This window comes from Oncorhynchus gorbuscha, unplaced genomic scaffold, assembly GCF_021184085.1.
Source record: "Oncorhynchus gorbuscha isolate QuinsamMale2020 ecotype Even-year unplaced genomic scaffold, OgorEven_v1.0 Un_scaffold_81:::fragment_2:::debris, whole genome shotgun sequence".
NCBI lineage: Eukaryota > Metazoa > Chordata > Actinopteri > Salmoniformes > Salmonidae > Oncorhynchus > Oncorhynchus gorbuscha.
Window position 1 is genome coordinate 60,873 of NW_025745596.1, and position 18,554 is coordinate 79,426.

Consider the following 18,554-nt stretch of genomic DNA (forward strand, 5'->3'; position numbering starts at 1 on the left):
AGTGATATAGAGGTTGAGAGATGGCAGGGAGAGTTTGAGAGTGATATAGAGGTTGAGAGATGGCAGGGAGAGTTTGAGAGTGATATAGAGGTTGAGAGAGGGATCAGAGTGAAGGAGAGTGATATAGAGGTTGAGAGATGGCAGGGAGAGTTTGAGAGTGATATAGAGGTTGAGATAGAGGGATCAGAGTGAAGAGATGATATAGAGGTTGAGAGATGGCAGGGAGAGTTTGAGAGTGATATAGAGGTTGAGAGATGGCAGGGTGAGTTTGAGAGTGATATAGAGGTTGAGAGATGGCAGGGAGAGTTTGAGAGTGATATAGAGGTTGAGAGATGGCAGGGATAGTTTGAGAGTGATATAGAGGTTGAGAGATGGCAGGGAGAGTTTGAGAGTGATATAGAGGTTGAGAGATGGCAGGGAGAGTTTGAGAGTGATATAGAGGTTGAGATAGAGGGATCAGAGTGAAGGAGAGTGATATAGAGGTTGAGAGATGGCAGGGAGAGTTTGAGAGTTGAGAGATGGCAGGGAGAGTTTGAGAGTGATATAGAGGTTGAGAGATGGCAGGGTGAGTTTGAGAGTGATATAGAGGTTGAGAGATGGATCAGGGAGAGTTTGAGAGTGATATAGAGGTTGAGAGATGGCAGGGAGAGTTTGAGAGTGATATAGAGGTTGAGAGATGGCAGGGTGAGTTTGAGAGTGATATAGAGGTTGAGAGATGGCAGGGTGAGTTTGAGAGTGATATAGAGGTTGAGAGATGGCAGGGATAGTTTGAGAGTGATATAGAGGTTGAGAGATGGCAGGGAGAGTTTGAGAGTGATATAGAGGTTGAGAGATGGCAGGGAGAGTTTGAGAGTGATATAGAGGTTGAGAGATGGCAGGGAGAGTTTGAGAGTGATATAGAGGTTGAGAGATGGCAGGGAGAGTTTGAGAGTGATATAGAGGTTGAGAGATGGCAGGGAGAGTTTGAGAGTGATATAGAGGTTGAGAGATGGCAGGGTGAGTTTGAGAGTGATATAGAGGTTGAGAGATGGCAGGGAGAGTTTGAGAGTGATATAGAGGTTGAGAGATGGCAGGGATAGTTTGAGAGTGATATAGAGGTTGAGAGATGGCAGGGAGAGTTTGAGAGTGATATAGAGGTTGAGAGATGGCAGGGAGAGTTTGAGAGTGATATAGAGGTTGAGATAGAGGGATCAGAGTGAAGGAGAGTGATATAGAGGTTGAGAGATGGCAGGGAGAGTTTGAGAGTGATATAGAGGTTGAGAGATGGCAGGGAGAGTTTGAGAGTGATATAGAGGTTGAGAGATGGCAGGGTGAGTTTGAGAGTGATATAGAGGTTGAGAGATGGCAGGGTGAGTTTGAGAGTGATATAGAGGTTGAGAGATGGCAGGGAGAGTTTGAGAGTGATATAGAGGTTGAGAGATGGCAGGGAGAGTTTGAGAGTGATATAGAGGTTGAGAGATGGCAGGGAGAGTTTGAGAGTGATATAGAGGTTGAGAGATGGCAGGGAAGGAGAGTGATATAGAGGGTGAGAGATGATATAGAGGATATAGAGGTTGAGAGATGGCAGGGAGAGTTTGAGAGTGATATAGAGGTTGAGAGATGGCAGGGAGAGTTTGAGAGTGATATAGAGGTTGAGAGATGGATCAGGGAAGTTTGAGAGTGATATAGAGAGATGATATAGAGGTTGAGGTTGAGATGGCAGGGAGAGTTTGAGAGTGATATAGAGGTTGAGAGATGGCAGGGAAGTTTGAGAGTGATATAGAGGTTGAGAGATGGATCAGGGAAGGAGAGTGATATAGAGGTTGAGATGAGGGAGAGGAGAGTGATATAGAGGTTGAGAGATGGCAGGGAGAGTTTGAGAGTGATATAGAGGTTGAGAGATGGCAGGGAGAGTTTGAGAGTGATATAGAGGTTGAGAGATGGCAGGGAGAGTTTGAGAGTGATATAGAGGTTGAGAGATGGCAGGGAGTTTGAGAGTGATATAGAGGTTGAGAGATGGCAGGGAGTTTGAGAGTGATATAGAGGTTGAGAGATGGCAGGGTGAGTTTGAGAGTGATATAGAGGTTGAGAGATGGCAGGGAGAGTTTGAGAGTGATATAGAGGTTGAGAGATGGCAGGGATAGTTTGAGAGTGATATAGAGGTTGAGAGATGGCAGGGAGAGTTTGAGAGTGATATAGAGGTTGAGAGATGGCAGGGAGAGTTTGAGAGTGATATAGAGGTTGAGAGATGGCAGGGATAGTTTGAGAGTGATATAGAGGTTGAGAGATGGCAGGGAGAGTTTGAGAGTGATATAGAGGTTGAGAGATGGCAGGGAGAGTTTGAGAGTGATATAGAGGTTGAGAGATGGCAGGGTGAGTTTGAGAGTGATATAGAGGTTGAGAGATGGCAGGGAGAGTTTGAGAGTGATATAGAGGTTGAGAGATGGCAGGGAGAGTTTGAGAGTGATATAGAGGTTGAGAGATGGCAGGGAGAGTTTGAGAGTGATATAGAGGTTGAGATAGAGGGATCAGAGTGAAGGAGAGTGATATAGAGGTTGAGAGATGGCAGGGAGAGTTTGAGAGTGATATAGAGGTTGAGAGATGGCAGGGAGAGTTTGAGAGTGATATAGAGGTTGAGAGATGGCAGGGAGAGTTTGAGAGTGATATAGAGGTTGAGAGATGGCAGGGAGAGTTTGAGAGTGATATAGAGGTTGAGAGATGGCAGGGATAGTTTGAGAGTGATATAGAGGTTGAGAGATGGCAGGGAGAGTTTGAGAGTGATATAGAGGTTGAGAGATGGCAGGGAGAGTTTGAGAGTGATATAGAGGTTGAGAGATGGCAGGGAGAGTTTGAGAGTGATATAGAGGTTGAGAGATGGCAGCAGGGAGAGTTTGAGAGTGATATAGAGGTTGGGAGATGGCAGGGAGAGTTTGAGAGTGATATAGAGGTTGAGATAGAGGGATCAGAGTGAAGGAGAGTGATATAGAGGTTGAGAGATGGCAGGGAGAGTTTGAGAGTGATATAGAGGTTGAGAGATGGCAGGGAGAGTTTGAGAGTGATATAGAGGTTGAGAGATGGCAGGGAGAGTTTGAGAGTGATATAGAGGATGCGAGATGGCAGGGAGAGTTTGAGAGTTATATAGAGGTTGAGAGATGGCAGGGAGAGTTTGAGAGTGATATAGAGGTTGAGAGATGGCAGGGATAGTTTGAGAGTGATATAGAGGTTGAGAGATGGCAGGGAGAGTTTGAGAGTGATATAGAGGTTGAGATAGAGGGATCAGAGGAAGTTTGAGAGTGATATAGAGGTTGAGAGATGGCAGGGAGAGTTTGAGAGTGATATAGAGGTTGAGAGATGGCAGGGAGAGTTTGAGAGTGATAGTTTGAGAGTGATATAGAGGTTGAGAGATGGCAGGGAGAGTTTGAGAGTGATATAGAGGTTGAGAGATGGCAGGGTGAGTTTGAGAGTGATATAGAGGTTGAGAGATGGCAGGGTGAGTTTGAGAGTGATATAGAGGTTGAGAGATGGCAGGGATAGTTTGAGAGTGATATAGAGGTTGAGAGATGGCAGGGAGAGTTTGAGAGTGATATAGAGGTTGAGAGATGGCAGGGAGAGTTTGAGAGTGATATAGAGGTTGAGAGATGGCAGGGAGAGTTTGAGAGTGATATAGAGGTTGAGAGATGGCAGGGAGAGTTTGAGAGTGATATAGAGGTTGAGAGATGGCAGGGAGAGTTTGAGAGTGATATAGAGGTTGAGAGATGGCAGGGAGAGTTTGAGAGTGATATAGAGGTTGAGAGATGGCAGGGTGAGGAGAGTTTGAGAGTGATATAGAGGTTGAGAGATGGCAGGGATAGTTTGAGAGTGATATAGAGGTTGAGAGATGGCAGGGAGAGTTTGAGAGTGATATAGAGGTTGAGAGATGGCAGGGAGAGTTTGAGAGTGATATAGAGGTTGAGATAGAGGGATCAGAGTGAAGGAGAGTGATATAGAGGTTGAGAGATGGCAGGGAGAGTTTGAGAGTGATATAGAGGTTGAGAGATGGCAGGGAGAGTTTGAGAGTGATATAGAGGTTGAGAGATGGCAGGGTGAGTTTGAGAGTGATATAGAGGTTGAGAGATGGCAGGGTGAGTTTGAGAGTGATATAGAGGTTGAGAGATGGCAGGGATAGTTTGAGAGTGATATAGAGGTTGAGAGATGGCAGGGATAGTTTGAGAGTGATATAGAGGTTGAGAGATGGCAGGGAGAGTTTGAGAGTGATATTGAGGATGGCAGAGAGGGGATCAGAGTGAGGAGAGTGATATAGGGGGTGAGATAGAGGGATCAGAGTGAAGGAGAGTGATATAGAGGTTGAGAGATGGCAGGGAGAGTTTGAGAGTGATATAGAGGTTGAGAGATGGCAGGGAGAGTTTGAGAGTGATATAGAGGTTGAGAGATGGCAGGGAGAGTTTGAGAGTGATATAGGTTGAGATAGAGGGGAGATGAGAGGTGAGATGGCAGAGTGAGAGTATAGAGGTTGAGAGATGGCAGGGAGAGTTTGAGAGTGATATAGAGGTTGAGAGAGGATCAGAGTGAGGAGAGAGTGATATAGAGGTTGAGAGATGGCAGGAGAGTTTGAGAGTGATATAGAGGTTGAGAGATGGCAGGGAGAGTTTGAGAGTGATATAGAGGTTGAGAGATGGATCAGGGAAGAGTGATATAGAGGTTGAGAGATGGCAGGGAGAGTTTGAGAGTGATATAGAGGTTGAGAGATGGCAGGGAGAGTTTGAGAGTGATATAGAGGTTGAGAGATGGCAGGGAGAGTTTGAGAGTGATATAGAGGTTGAGAGATGGCAGGGAGAGTTTGAGAGTGATATAGAGGTTGAGAGATGGCAGGGAGAGTTTGAGAGTGATATAGAGGTTGAGAGATGGCAGGGAGAGTTTGAGAGTGATATAGAGGTTGAGAGATGGCAGGGAGAGTTTGAGAGTGATATAGAGGTTGAGAGATGGATCAGAGTGAAGGAGAGTGATATAGAGGTTGAGAGATGGCAGGGAGAGTTTGAGAGTGATATAGAGGTTGAGAGATGGCAGGGAGAGTTTGAGAGTGATATAGAGGTTGAGAGATGGCAGGGAGAGTTTGAGAGTGATATAGAGGTTGAGAGATGGCAGGGAGAGTTTGAGAGTGATATAGAGGTTGAGAGATGGCAGGGAGAGTTTGAGAGTGATATAGAGGTTGAGAGATGGCAGGGAGAGTTTGAGAGTGATATAGAGGTTGAGATAGAGGGATCAGAGTGAAGGAGAGTGATATAGAGGGTGAGAGAGAGGATATAGAGGCTGAGAGATGAGAGTGAGAGTATAGAGGTTGAGAGATGGCAGGGAGAGTTTGAGAGTGATATAGAGGTTGAGAGATGGCAGGGTGAGTTTGAGAGTGATATAGAGGGTTGAGAGATGGCAGGGTGAGTTTGAGAGTGATATAGAGGTTGAGAGATGGCAGGGATAGTTTGAGAGTGATATAGAGGTTGAGAGATGGCAGGGATAGTTTGAGAGTGATATAGAGGTTGAGAGATGGCAGGGAGAGTTTGAGAGTGATATAGAGGTTGAGAGATGGCAGGGAGAGTTTGAGAGTGATATAGAGGTTGAGAGATGGCAGGGATAGTTTGAGAGTGATATAGAGGCTGAGAGATGGCAGGGAGAGTTTGAGAGTGATATAGAGGTTGAGAGATGGCAGGGAGAGTTTGAGAGTGATATAGAGGTTGAGAGATGGCAGGGAGAGTTTGAGAGTGATATAGAGGTTGAGAGATGGGCAGGGATAGTTTGAGAGTGATATAGAGGTTGAGAGATGGCAGGGAGAGTTTGAGAGTGATATAGAGGTTGAGAGATGGCAGGGAGAGTTTGAGAGTGATATAGAGGTTGAGATAGAGGGATCAGAGTGAAGGAGAGTGATATAGAGGTTGAGAGATGGCAGGGAGAGTTTGAGAGTGATATAGAGGTTGAGAGATGGCAGGGAGAGTTTGAGAGTGATATAGAGGTTGAGAGATGGCAGGAGAGTTTGAGAGTGATATAGAGGTTGAGAGATGGCAGGGAGAGTTTGAGAGTGATATAGAGGTTGAGAGATGGCAGGGAGAGTTTGAGAGTGATATAGAGGTTGAGAGATGGCAGGGATAGTTTGAGAGTGATATAGAGGTTGAGAGATGGCAGGGAGAGTTTGAGAGTGATATAGAGGTTGAGAGATGGCAGGAGAGGAGAGTGATATAGAGGTTGAGATAGAGGATCAGAGTGAGAGTGATATAGAGGTTGAGAGATGGCAGGGAGAGTTTGAGAGTGATATAGAGGTTGAGAGATGGCAGGGAGAGTTTGAGAGTGATATAGAGGTTGAGAGATGGCAGGAGAGTTTGAGAGGATATAGAGGCTGAGAGATGGCAGGAGTTTGAGAGTGATATAGAGGTTGAGAGATGGCAGGGTGAGTTTGAGAGTGATATAGAGGTTGAGAGATGGCAGGGAGAGTTTGAGAGTGATATAGAGGTTGAGAGATGGCAGGGAGAGTTTGAGAGTGATATAGAGGTTGAGAGATGGCAGGGAGAGTTTGAGAGTGATATAGAGGTTGAGAGATGGCAGGGAGAGTTTGAGAGTGATATAGAGGTTGAGAGATGGCAGGGAGAGTTTGAGAGTGATATAGAGGTTGAGAGATGGCAGGGAGAGTTTGAGAGTGATATAGAGGTTGAGATAGAGGGAGAGATGGCAGAGTGAGTTTGAGAGTGATATAGAGGTTGAGAGATGGCAGGGAGAGTTTGAGAGTGATATAGAGGTTGAGAGATGGAGGGATCAGTTTGAGAGTGATATAGAGGTTGAGAGATGGCAGGGAGAGTTTGAGAGTGATATAGAGGTTGAGAGATGGCAGGGAGAGTTTGAGAGTGATATAGAGGTTGAGAGATGGCAGGGTGAGTTTGAGAGTGATATAGAGGTTGAGAGATGGCAGGGATAGTTTGAGAGTGATATAGAGGTTGAGAGATGGCAGGGAGAGTTTGAGAGTGATATAGAGGTTGAGAGATGGCAGGGAGAGTTTGAGAGTGATATAGAGGTTGAGAGAGGGATCAGAGTGAAGAGGCTGAGAGATGAGAGTGATATAGAGGTTGAGAGATGGCAGGGAGAGTTTGAGAGTGATATAGAGGTTGAGAGATGGCAGGGAGAGTTTGAGAGTGATATAGAGGTTGAGAGATGGCAGGGAAGGAGAGTGATATGAGAGATAGAGGGATATGAGAGAGTGATATAGAGGTTGAGAGATGGCAGGGTGAGTTTGAGAGTGATATAGAGGTTGAGAGATGGCAGGGAGAGTTTGAGAGTGATATAGAGGTTGAGAGATGGCAGGGAGAGTTTGAGAGTGATATAGAGGTTGAGAGATGGCAGGGATAGTTTGAGAGTGATATAGAGGTTGAGAGATGGCAGGGATAGTTTGAGAGTGATATAGAGGTTGAGAGATGGCAGGGAGAGTTTGAGAGTGATATAGAGGTTGAGAGATGGCAGGGAGAGTTTGAGAGTGATATAGAGGTTGAGAGATGGCAGGGAGAGTTTGAGAGTGATATAGAGGTTGAGAGATGGCAGGGAGAGTTTGAGAGTGATATAGAGGTTGAGAGATGGCAGGGAGAGTTTGAGAGTGATATAGAGGTTGAGAGATGGCAGGGAGAGTTTGAGAGTGATATAGAGGTTGAGAGATGGCAGGGAGAGTTTGAGAGTGATATAGAGGTTGAGAGATGGCAGGGAGAGTTTGAGAGTGATATAGAGGTTGAGAGATGGCAGGGAGAGTTTGAGAGTGATATAGAGGTTGAGAGATGGCAGGGTGAGTTTGAGAGTGATATAGAGGTTGAGAGATGGCAGGGAGAGTTTGAGAGTGATATAGAGGTTGAGAGATGGCAGGGAGAGTTTGAGAGTGATATAGAGGTTGAGAGATGGCAGGGTGAGTTTGAGAGTGATATAGAGGTTGAGAGATGGCAGGGAGAGTTTGAGAGTGATATAGAGGTTGAGAGATGGCAGGGAGAGTTTGAGAGTGATATAGAGGTTGAGAGATGGCAGGGATAGTTTGAGAGTGATATAGAGGTTGAGAGATGGCAGGGAGAGTTTGAGAGTGATATAGAGGTTGAGATAGAGGGATCAGAGTGAAGAGAGTGATATAGAGGTTGTGAGAGAGATCAGAGTGATATATAGAGGTTGAGAGATGGCAGGGAGAGTTTGAGAGTGATATAGAGGTTGAGAGATGGCAGGGAGAGTTTGAGAGTGATATAGAGGTTGAGAGATGGCAGAGTGAGTTTGAGATGATATAGAGGTTGAGAGAGGGATCAGAGTTTGAGAGTGATATAGAGGTTGAGAGATGGCAGGGAGAGTTTGAGAGTGATATAGAGGTTGAGATAGAGGGATCAGAGTGAAGGAGAGTGATATAGAGGTTGAGATAGAGGGATCAGAGTGAAGGAGAGTGATATAGAGGTTGAGAGATGGCAGGGAGAGTTTGAGAGTGATATAGAGGTTGAGAGATGAGTGAAGGAGAGTGATATAGAGGTTGAGAGATGGCAGGGAGAGTTTGAGAGTGATATAGAGGTTGAGAGATGGCAGGGAGAGTTTGAGAGTGATATAGAGGTTGAGAGATGGCAGGGAGAGTTTGAGAGTGATATAGAGGTTGAGAGATGGCAGGGAGAGTTTGAGAGTGATATAGAGGTTGAGAGATGGCAGGGAGAGTTTGAGAGTGATATAGAGGTTGAGAGATGGCAGGGAGAGTTTGAGAGTGATATAGAGGTTGAGATAGAGGGATCAGAGTGAAGGAGAGTGATATAGAGGTTGAGAGATGGCAGGGAGAGTTTGAGAGTGATATAGAGGTTGAGAGATGGCAGGGAGAGTTTGAGAGTGATATAGAGGTTGAGATAGAGGGATCAGAGTGAAGGAGAGTGATATAGAGGGTGAGATAGAGGGATCAGAGTGAAGGAGAGTGATATAGAGGTTGAGAGATGGCAGGGTGAGTTTGAGAGTGATATAGAGGTTGAGAGATGGCAGGGTGAGTTTGAGAGTGATATAGAGGTTGAGAGATGGCAGGGTGAGTTTGAGAGTGATATAGAGGTTGAGAGATGGCAGGGATAGTTTGAGAGTGATATAGAGGTTGAGAGATGGCAGGGATAGTTTGAGAGTGATATAGAGGTTGAGAGATGGCAGGGAGAGTTTGAGAGTGATATAGAGGTTGAGAGATTGCAGGGAGAGTTTGAGAGTGATATAGAGGTTGAGAGATGGCAGGGATAGTTTGAGAGTGATATAGAGGTTGAGAGATGGCAGGGAGAGTTTGAGAGTGATATAGAGGTTGAGAGATGGCAGGGAGAGTTTGAGAGTGATATAGAGGTTGAGAGATGGCAGGGTGAGTTTGAGAGTGATATAGAGGTTGAGAGATGGCAGGGAGAGTTTGAGAGTGATATAGAGGTTGAGAGATGGCAGGGAGAGTTTGAGAGTGATATAGAGGTTGAGAGATGGCAGGGAGAGTTTGAGAGTGATATAGAGGTTGAGATAGAGGGATCAGAGTGAAGGAGAGTGATATAGAGGTTGAGAGATGGCAGGGAGAGTTTGAGAGTGATATAGAGGTTGAGAGATGGCAGGGAGAGTTTGAGAGTGATATAGAGGTTGAGAGATGGCAGGGTGAGTTTGAGAGTGATATAGAGGTTGAGAGATGGCAGGGTGAGTTTGAGAGTGATATAGAGGTTGAGAGATGGCAGGGATAGTTTGAGAGTGATATAGAGGTTGAGAGATGGCAGGGAGAGTTTGAGAGTGATATAGAGGTTGAGAGATGGCAGGGAGAGTTTGAGAGTGATATAGAGGTTGAGATAGAGTTTGAGATGATATAGAGGTGAGAGATGGCAGGGAGAGTTTGAGAGTGATATAGAGGGTGAGATAGAGGGATCAGAGTGAAGGAGAGTGATATAGAGGTTGAGAGATGGCAGGGAGAGTTTGAGAGTGATATAGAGGTTGAGAGATGGCAGGGAGAGTTTGAGAGTGATATAGAGGTTGAGAGATGGCAGGGAGAGTTTGAGAGTGATATAGAGGTTGAGAGATGGCAGGGAGAGTTTGAGAGTGATATAGAGGTTGAGAGATGGCAGGGAGAGTTTGAGAGTGATATAGAGGTTGAGAGATGGCAGGGAGAGTTTGAGAGTGATATAGAGGTTGAGAGATGGCAGGGAGAGTTTGAGAGTGATATAGAGGTTGAGAGATGGCAGGGAGAGTTTGAGAGTGATATAGAGGTTGAGAGATGGCAGGGAGAGTTTGAGAGTGATATAGAGGTTGAGAGATGGCAGGGAGAGTTTGAGTGAGTGATATAGAGGCAGGGAGAGTTGAGATAGAGGGATCAGAGTGAAGGAGAGTGATATAGAGGTTGAGAGATGGCAGGGAGAGTTTGAGAGTGATATAGAGGTTGAGATAGAGGGATCAGAGTGAAGGAGAGTGATATAGAGGTTGAGAGATGGCAGGGAGAGTTTGAGAGTGATATAGAGGTTGAGAGATGGCAGGGTGAGTTTGAGAGTGATATAGAGGTTGAGAGATGGCAGGGTGAGTTTGAGAGTGATATAGAGGTTGAGAGATGGCAGGGATAGTTTGAGAGTGATATAGAGGTTGAGAGATGGCAGGGAGAGTTTGAGAGTGATATAGAGGTTGAGAGATGGCAGGGAGAGTTTGAGAGTGATATAGAGGTTGAGATAGAGGGATCAGAGTGAAGGAGAGTGATATAGAGGTTGAGAGATGGCAGGGAGAGTTTGAGAGTGATATAGAGGTTGAGAGATGGCAGGGAGAGTTTGAGAGTGATATAGAGGTTGAGAGATGGCAGGGTGAGTTTGAGAGTGATATAGAGGTTGAGAGATGGCAGGGTGAGTTTGAGAGTGATATAGAGGTTGAGAGATGGCAGGGATAGTTTGAGAGTGATATAGAGGTTGAGAGATGGCAGGGATAGTTTGAGAGTGATATAGAGGTTGAGAGATGGCAGGGAGAGTTTGAGAGTGATATTGAGGTTGAGATAGAGGGATCAGAGTGAAGGAGAGTGATATAGAGGGTGAGATAGAGGGATCAGAGTGAAGGAGAGTGATATAGAGGTTGAGAGATGGCAGGGAGAGTTTGAGAGTGATATAGAGGTTGAGAGATGGCAGGGAGAGTTTGAGAGTGATATAGAGGTTGAGAGATGGCAGGGAGAGTTTGAGAGTGATATTGAGGTTGAGATAGAGGGATCAGAGTGAAGGAGAGTGATATAGAGGTTGAGAGATGGCAGGGAGAGTTTGAGAGTGATATAGAGGTTGAGATAGAGGGATCAGAGTGAAGGAGAGTGATATAGAGGTTGAGAGATGGCAGGGAGAGTTTGAGAGTGATATAGAGGTTGAGAGATGGCAGGGAGAGTTTGAGAGTGATATAGAGGTTGAGATAGAGGGATCAGAGTGAAGGAGAGTGATATAGAGGTTGAGAGATGGCAGGGAGAGTTTGAGAGTGATATAGAGGTTGAGAGATGGCAGGGAGAGTTTGAGAGTGATATAGAGGTTGAGAGATGGCAGGGAGAGTTTGAGAGTGATATAGAGGTTGAGAGATGGCAGGGAGAGTTTGAGAGTGATATAGAGGTTGAGAGATGGCAGGGAGAGTTTGAGAGTGATATAGAGGTTGAGAGATGGCAGGGAGAGTTTGAGAGTGATATAGAGGTTGAGAGATGGCAGGGAGAGTTTGAGAGTGATATAGAGGTTGAGATAGAGGGATCAGAGTGAAGGAGAGTGATATAGAGGTTGAGAGATGGCAGGGAGAGTTTGAGAGTGATATAGAGGTTGAGAGATGGCAGGGAGAGTTTGAGAGTGATATAGAGGTTGAGAGATGGCAGGGAGAGTTTGAGAGTGATATAGAGGTTGAGAGATGGCAGGGAGAGTTTGAGAGTGATATAGAGGTTGAGAGATGGCAGGGAGAGTTTGAGAGTGATATAGAGGTTGAGAGATGGCAGGGAGAGTTTGAGAGTGATATAGAGGTTGAGATAGAGGGATCAGAGTGAAGGAGAGTGATATAGAGGTGAGATAGAGGGATCAGAGTGAAGGAGAGTGATATAGAGGGTGAGATAGAGGTCAGAGTGAAGTTGGAGAGTGATATAGAGGTTGAGAGATGGCAGGGAGAGTTTGAGAGTGATATAGAGGTTGAGAGATGGCAGGGAGAGTTTGAGAGTGATATAGAGGTTGAGAGATGGCAGGGTGAGTTTGAGAGTGATATAGAGGTTGAGAGATGGCAGGGTGAGTTTGAGAGTGATATAGAGGTTGAGAGATGGCAGGGATAGTTTGAGAGTGATATAGAGGTTGAGAGATGGCAGGGATAGTTTGAGAGTGATATAGAGGTTGAGAGATGGCAGGGAGAGTTTGAGAGTGATATAGAGGTTGAGATAGAGGGATCAGAGTGAAGGAGAGTGATATAGAGGTTGAGATAGATGGGATCAGAGTTGAGAGTGATATAGAGGTTGAGAGATGGCAGGGAGAGTTTGAGAGTGATATAGAGGTTGAGAGATGGCAGGGAGAGTTTGAGAGTGATATAGAGGTTGAGAGATGGCAGGGAGAGTTTGAGAGTGATATAGAGGTTGAGAGATGGCAGGGTGAGTTTGAGAGTGATATAGAGGTTGAGAGATGGCAGGGAGAGTTTGAGAGTGATATAGAGGTTGAGAGATGGCAGGGAGAGTTTGAGAGTGATATAGAGGTTGAGAGATGGCAGGGAGAGTTTGAGAGTGATATAGAGGTTGAGAGATGGCAGGGATAGTTTGAGAGTGATATAGAGGTTGAGAGATGGCAGGGAGAGTTTGAGAGTGATATAGAGGTTGAGAGATGGCAGGGAGAGTTTGAGAGTGATATAGAGGTTGAGATATGGCAGGGATCAGAGTGAAGGAGAGTGATATAGAGGTTGAGAGATGGCAGGGAGAGTTTGAGAGTGATATAGAGGTTGAGATAGAGGGATCAGAGTGAAGGAGAGTGATATAGAGGTTGAGAGATGGCAGGGAGAGTTTGAGAGTGATATAGAGGTTGAGAGATGGCAGGGTGAGTTTGAGAGTGATATAGAGGTTGAGAGATGGCAGGGAGAGTTTGAGAGTGATATAGAGGTTGAGAGATGGCAGGGAGAGTTTGAGAGTGATATAGAGGTTGAGAGATGGCAGGGTGAGTTTGAGAGTGATATAGAGGTTGAGAGATGGCAGGGAGAGTTTGAGAGTGATATAGAGGTTGAGAGATGGCAGGGATAGTTTGAGAGTGATATAGAGGTTGAGAGATGGCAGGGAGAGTTTGAGAGTGATATAGAGGTTGAGAGATGGCAGGGTGAGTTTGAGAGTGATATAGAGGTTGAGAGATGGCAGGGAGAGTTTGAGAGTGATATAGAGGTTGAGAGATGGCAGGGATAGTTTGAGAGTGATATAGAGGTTGAGAGATGGCAGGGAGAGTTTGAGAGTGATATAGAGGTTGAGAGATGGCAGGGAGAGTTTGAGAGTGATATAGAGGTTGAGATAGAGGGATCAGAGTGAAGGAGAGTGATATAGAGGTTGAGAGATGGCAGGGAGAGTTTGAGAGTGATATAGAGGTTGAGATAGAGGGATCAGAGTGAAGGAGAGTGATATAGAGGTTGAGAGATGGCAGGGAGAGTTTGAGAGTGATATAGAGGTTGAGAGATGGCAGGGTGAGTTTGAGAGTGATATAGAGGTTGAGAGATGGCAGGGTGAGTTTGAGAGTGATATAGAGGTTGAGAGATGGCAGGGATAGTTTGAGAGTGATATAGAGGTTGAGAGATGGCAGGGAGAGTTTGAGAGTGATATAGAGGTTGAGATAGAGGGATCAGAGTGAAGGAGAGTGATATAGAGGGTGAGATAGAGGGATCAGAGTGAAGGAGAGTGATATAGAGGTTGAGAGATGGCAGGGAGAGTTTGAGAGTGATATAGAGGTTGAGAGATGGCAGGGAGAGTTTGAGAGTGATATAGAGGTTGAGAGATGGCAGGGAGAGTTTGAGAGTGATATAGAGGTTGAGATAGAGGGATCAGGTGAAGTTTGAGAGTGATATAGAGGTTGAGAGATGGCAGGGAGAGTTTGAGAGTGATATAGAGGTTGAGAGATGGCAGGGAGAGTTTGAGAGTGATATAGAGGTTGAGATAGAGGGATCAGAGTGAAGGAGAGTGATATAGAGGTTGAGAGATGGCAGGGAGAGTTTGAGAGTGATATAGAGGTTGAGAGATGGCAGGGAGAGTTTGAGAGTGATATAGAGGTTGAGAGATGGCAGGGAGAGTTTGAGAGTGATATAGAGGTTGAGAGATGGCAGGGAGAGTTTGAGAGTGATATAGAGGTTGAGAGATGGCAGGGAGAGTTTGAGAGTGATATAGAGGTTGAGATAGAGGGATCAGAGTGAAGGAGAGTGATATAGAGGGTGAGATAGAGGGATCAGAGAGTGATATATAGAGGTTGAGAGATGGCAGGGAGAGTTTGAGAGTGATATAGAGGTTGAGAGATGGCAGGGTGAGTTTGAGAGTGATATAGAGGTTGAGAGATGGTGGGGAGAGTTTGAGAGTGATATAGAGGTTGAGAGATGGCGGGGTGAGTTTGAGAGTGATATAGAGGTTGAGAGATGGCAGGGTGAGTTTGAGAGTGATATAGAGGTTGAGAGATGGCAGGGTGAGTTTGAGAGTGATATAGAGGTTGAGAGATGGCAGGGATAGTTTGAGAGTGATATAGAGGTTGAGAGATGGCAGGGATAGTTTGAGAGTGATATAGAGGTTGAGAGATGGCAGGGAGAGTTTGAGAGTGATATAGAGGTTGAGAGATTGCAGGGAGAGTTTGAGAGTGATATAGAGGTTGAGAGATGGCAGGGATAGTTTGAGCGTGATATAGAGGATGAGAGATGGCAGGGAGAGTTTGAGAGTGATATAGAGGTTGAGAGATGGCAGGGTGAGTTTGAGAGTGATATAGAGGTTGAGAGATGGCAGGGTGAGTTTGAGAGTGATATAGAGGTTGAGAGATGGCAGGGATAGTTTGAGAGTGATATAGAGGTTGAGAGATGGCAGGGAGAGTTTGAGAGTGATATAGAGGTTGAGAGATGGCAGGGAGAGTTTGAGAGTGATATAGAGGTTGAGATAGAGGGATCAGAGTGAAGGAGAGTGATATAGAGGTTGAGAGATGGCAGGGAGAGTTTGAGAGTGATATAGAGGTTGAGAGATGGCAGGGAGAGTTTGAGAGTGATATAGAGGTTGAGAGATGGCAGGGAGAGTTTGAGAGTGATATAGAGGTTGAGAGATGGCAGGGTGAGTTTGAGAGTGATATAGAGGTTGAGAGATGGCAGGGATAGTTTGAGAGTTATATAGAGGTTGAGAGATGGCAGGGATAGTTTGAGAGTGATATAGAGGTTGAGAGATGGCAGGGAGAGTTTGAGAGTGATATAGAGGTTGAGAGATGGCAGGGAGAGTTTGAGAGTGATATAGAGGTTGAGAGATGGCAGGGAGAGTTTGAGAGTGATATAGAGGTTGGGAGATGGCAGGGAGAGTTTGAGAGTGATATAGAGGTTGAGATAGAGGGATCAGAGTGAAGGAGAGTGATATTGAGGTTGAGAGATGGCAGGGAGAGTTTGAGAGTGATATAGAGGTTGAGAGATTGCAGGGAGAGTTTGAGAGTGATATAGAGGTTGAGAGATGGCAGGGAGAGTTTGAGAGTGATATAGAGGATGCGAGATGGCAGGGAGAGTTTGAGAGTTATATAGAGGTTGAGAGATGGCAGGGAGAGTTTGAGAGTGATATAGAGGTTGAGAGATGGCAGGGATAGTTTGAGAGTGATATAGAGGTTGAGAGATGGCAGGGAGAGTTTGAGAGTGATATAGAGGTTGAGATAGAGGGATCAGAGTGAAGGAGAGTGATATAGAGGTTGAGAGATGGCAGGGAGAGTTTGAGAGTGATATAGAGGTTGAGAGATGGCAGGGTGAGTTTGAGAGTGATATAGAGGTTGAGAGATGGCAGGGAGAGTTTGAGAGTGATATAGAGGTTGAGAGATGGCAGGGTGAGTTTGAGAGTGATATAGAGGTTGAGAGATGGCAGGGTGAGTGTGAGAGTGATATAGAGGTTGAGAGATGGCAGGGATAGTTTGAGAGTTATATAGAGGTTGAGAGATGGCAGGGATAGTTTGAGAGTGATATAGAGGTTGAGAGATGGCAGGGAGAGTTTGAGAGTGATATTGAGGTTGAGATAGAGGGATCAGAGTGAAGGAGAGTGATATAGAGGGTGAGATAGAGGGATCAGAGTGAAGGAGAGTGATATAGAGGTTGAGAGATGGCAGGGAGAGTTTGAGAGTGATATAGAGGTTGAGAGATGGCAGGGAGAGTTTGAGAGTGATATAGAGGTTGAGAGATGGCAGGGAGAGTTTGAGAGTGATATAGAGGTTGAGAAATGGCAGGGAGAGTTTGAGAGTGATATAGAGGTTGAGAGATTGCAGGGAGAGTTTGAGAGTGATATAGAGGTTGAGAGATGGCAGGGAGAGTTTGAGAGTGATATAGAGGTTGAGAGATGGCAGGGAGAGTTTGAGAGTGATATAGAGGTTGAGATAGAGGGATCAGAGTGAAGGAGAGTGATATAGAGGTTGAGAGATGGCAGGGAGAGTTTGAGAGTGATATAGAGGTTGAGAGATGGCAGGGAGAGTTTGAGAGTGATATAGAGGTTGAGAGATGGCAGGGAGAGTTTGAGAGTGATATAGAGGTTGAGAGATGGCAGGGAGAGTTTGAGAGTGATATAGAGGTTGAGAGATGGCAGGGAGAGTTTGAGAGTGATATAGAGGTTGAGAGATGGCAGGGAGAGTTTGAGAGTGATATTGAGGTTGAGATAGAGGGATCAGAGTGAAGGAGAGTGATATAGAGGGTGAGATAGAGGGATCAGAGTGAAGGAGAGTGATATAGAGGTTGAGAGATGGCAGGGAGAGTTTGAGAGTGATATAGAGGTTGAGAGATGGCAGGGAGAGTTTGAGAGTGATATAGAGGTTGAGAGATGGCAGGGTGAGTTTGAGAGTGATATAGAGGTTGAGAGATGGCAGGGAGAGTTTGAGAGTGATATAGAGGTTGAGAGATGGCAGGGTGAGTTTGAGAGTGATATAGAGGTTGAGAGATGGCAGGGATAGTTTGAGAGTGATATAGAGGTTGAGAGATGGCAGGGTGAGTTTGAGAGTGATATAGAGGTTGAGAGATGGCAGGGATAGTTTGAGAGTGATATAGAGGTTGAGAGATGGCAGGGTGAGTTTGAGAGTGATATAGAGGTTGAGAGATGGCAGGGTGAGTTTGAGAGTGATATAGAGGTTGAGAGATGGCAGGGATAGTTTGAGAGTGATATAGAGGTTGAGAGATGGCAGGGTGAGTTTGAGAGTGATATAGAGGTTGAGAGATGGCAGGGTGAGTTTGAGAGTGATATAGAGGTTGAGAGATGGCAGGGTGAGTTTGAGAGTGATATAGAGGTTGAGAGATGGCAGGGAGAGTTTGAGAGTGATATAGAGGTTGAGAGATGGCAGGGAGAGTTTGAGAGTGATATAGAGGTTGAGAGATGATGAGTTTGAGAGTGATATAGAGGTTGAGAGATGGCAGAGTGAGTTTGAGAGTGATATAGAGGTTGAGAGATGGCAGGGTGAGTTTGAGAGTGATATAGAGGTTGAGAGATGGCAGGGAGAGTTTGAGAGTGATATAGAGGTTGAGAGATGGCAGGGAGAGTTTGAGAGTGATATAGAGGTTGAGAGATGGCAGGGAGAGTTTGAGAGTGATATAGAGGTTGAGAGATGGCAGGGAGAGTTTGAGAGTGATATAGAGGTTGAGAGATGGCAGGGAGAGTTTGAGAGTGATATAGAGGTTGAGAGATGGCAGGGAGAGTTTGAGAGTGATATAGAGGTTGAGAGATGGCAGGGAGAGTTTGAGAGTGAGATAGAAGGATAAGAGTGAAGGAGAGTGGTCATTAAATCCTATGGATATGTGATTGGGGATGTGTCATGATCTGTCATGCCAGTCAAACACATCATCATTTCAATGTGATGTTGAGAAACACAGGGGCAGCAGTGAACGAGAGGGGGGTGGAGAGAGAGAGAGTGGGGGTTGGGAAAGAGAGGGTGGGGGGAGAGATAGAGGGTGGGGGAAAGAGAGAGAGAGAGAGTGGTGGGTTGGGAGAGAGAGGGTGGGGGGAAGAGAGAGAGAGAGTGGGGGGTTGGGAGAGAGAGGGTGGGGGGAAAGAGAGAGAGAGAGTGGGGGGTTGGGAGAGAGGGGGTGTGGGTGGGGAGAGGGAAAGAGAGAGAGTGGGGGGTTGGGAGAGGGGGTGGGTGGGTAGAGGGAAAGAGAGGGGGTTGGGAGAGAGGCGGGGGTGGGCGGGGAGAGGGAAAGAGAGGGGGTTGGGAGAGAGAGGGAAAGAGAGAGTCAGCGTGGCACTGAAGAAAGGTAGATAAAGAGAAACAGAGACCTACTGTGTGCTGAGGGGAGTCTCCTGATGGAGCAGAGGAGCAGGGTTTGGACTGCACACATGGTAGAGGTGAGTCACCACACCAGTGTGTTCTTTTGTGTGTGTATGTGTGTGACAGCTGCAGCCTGACAGCCTATCCTAGGGTGGT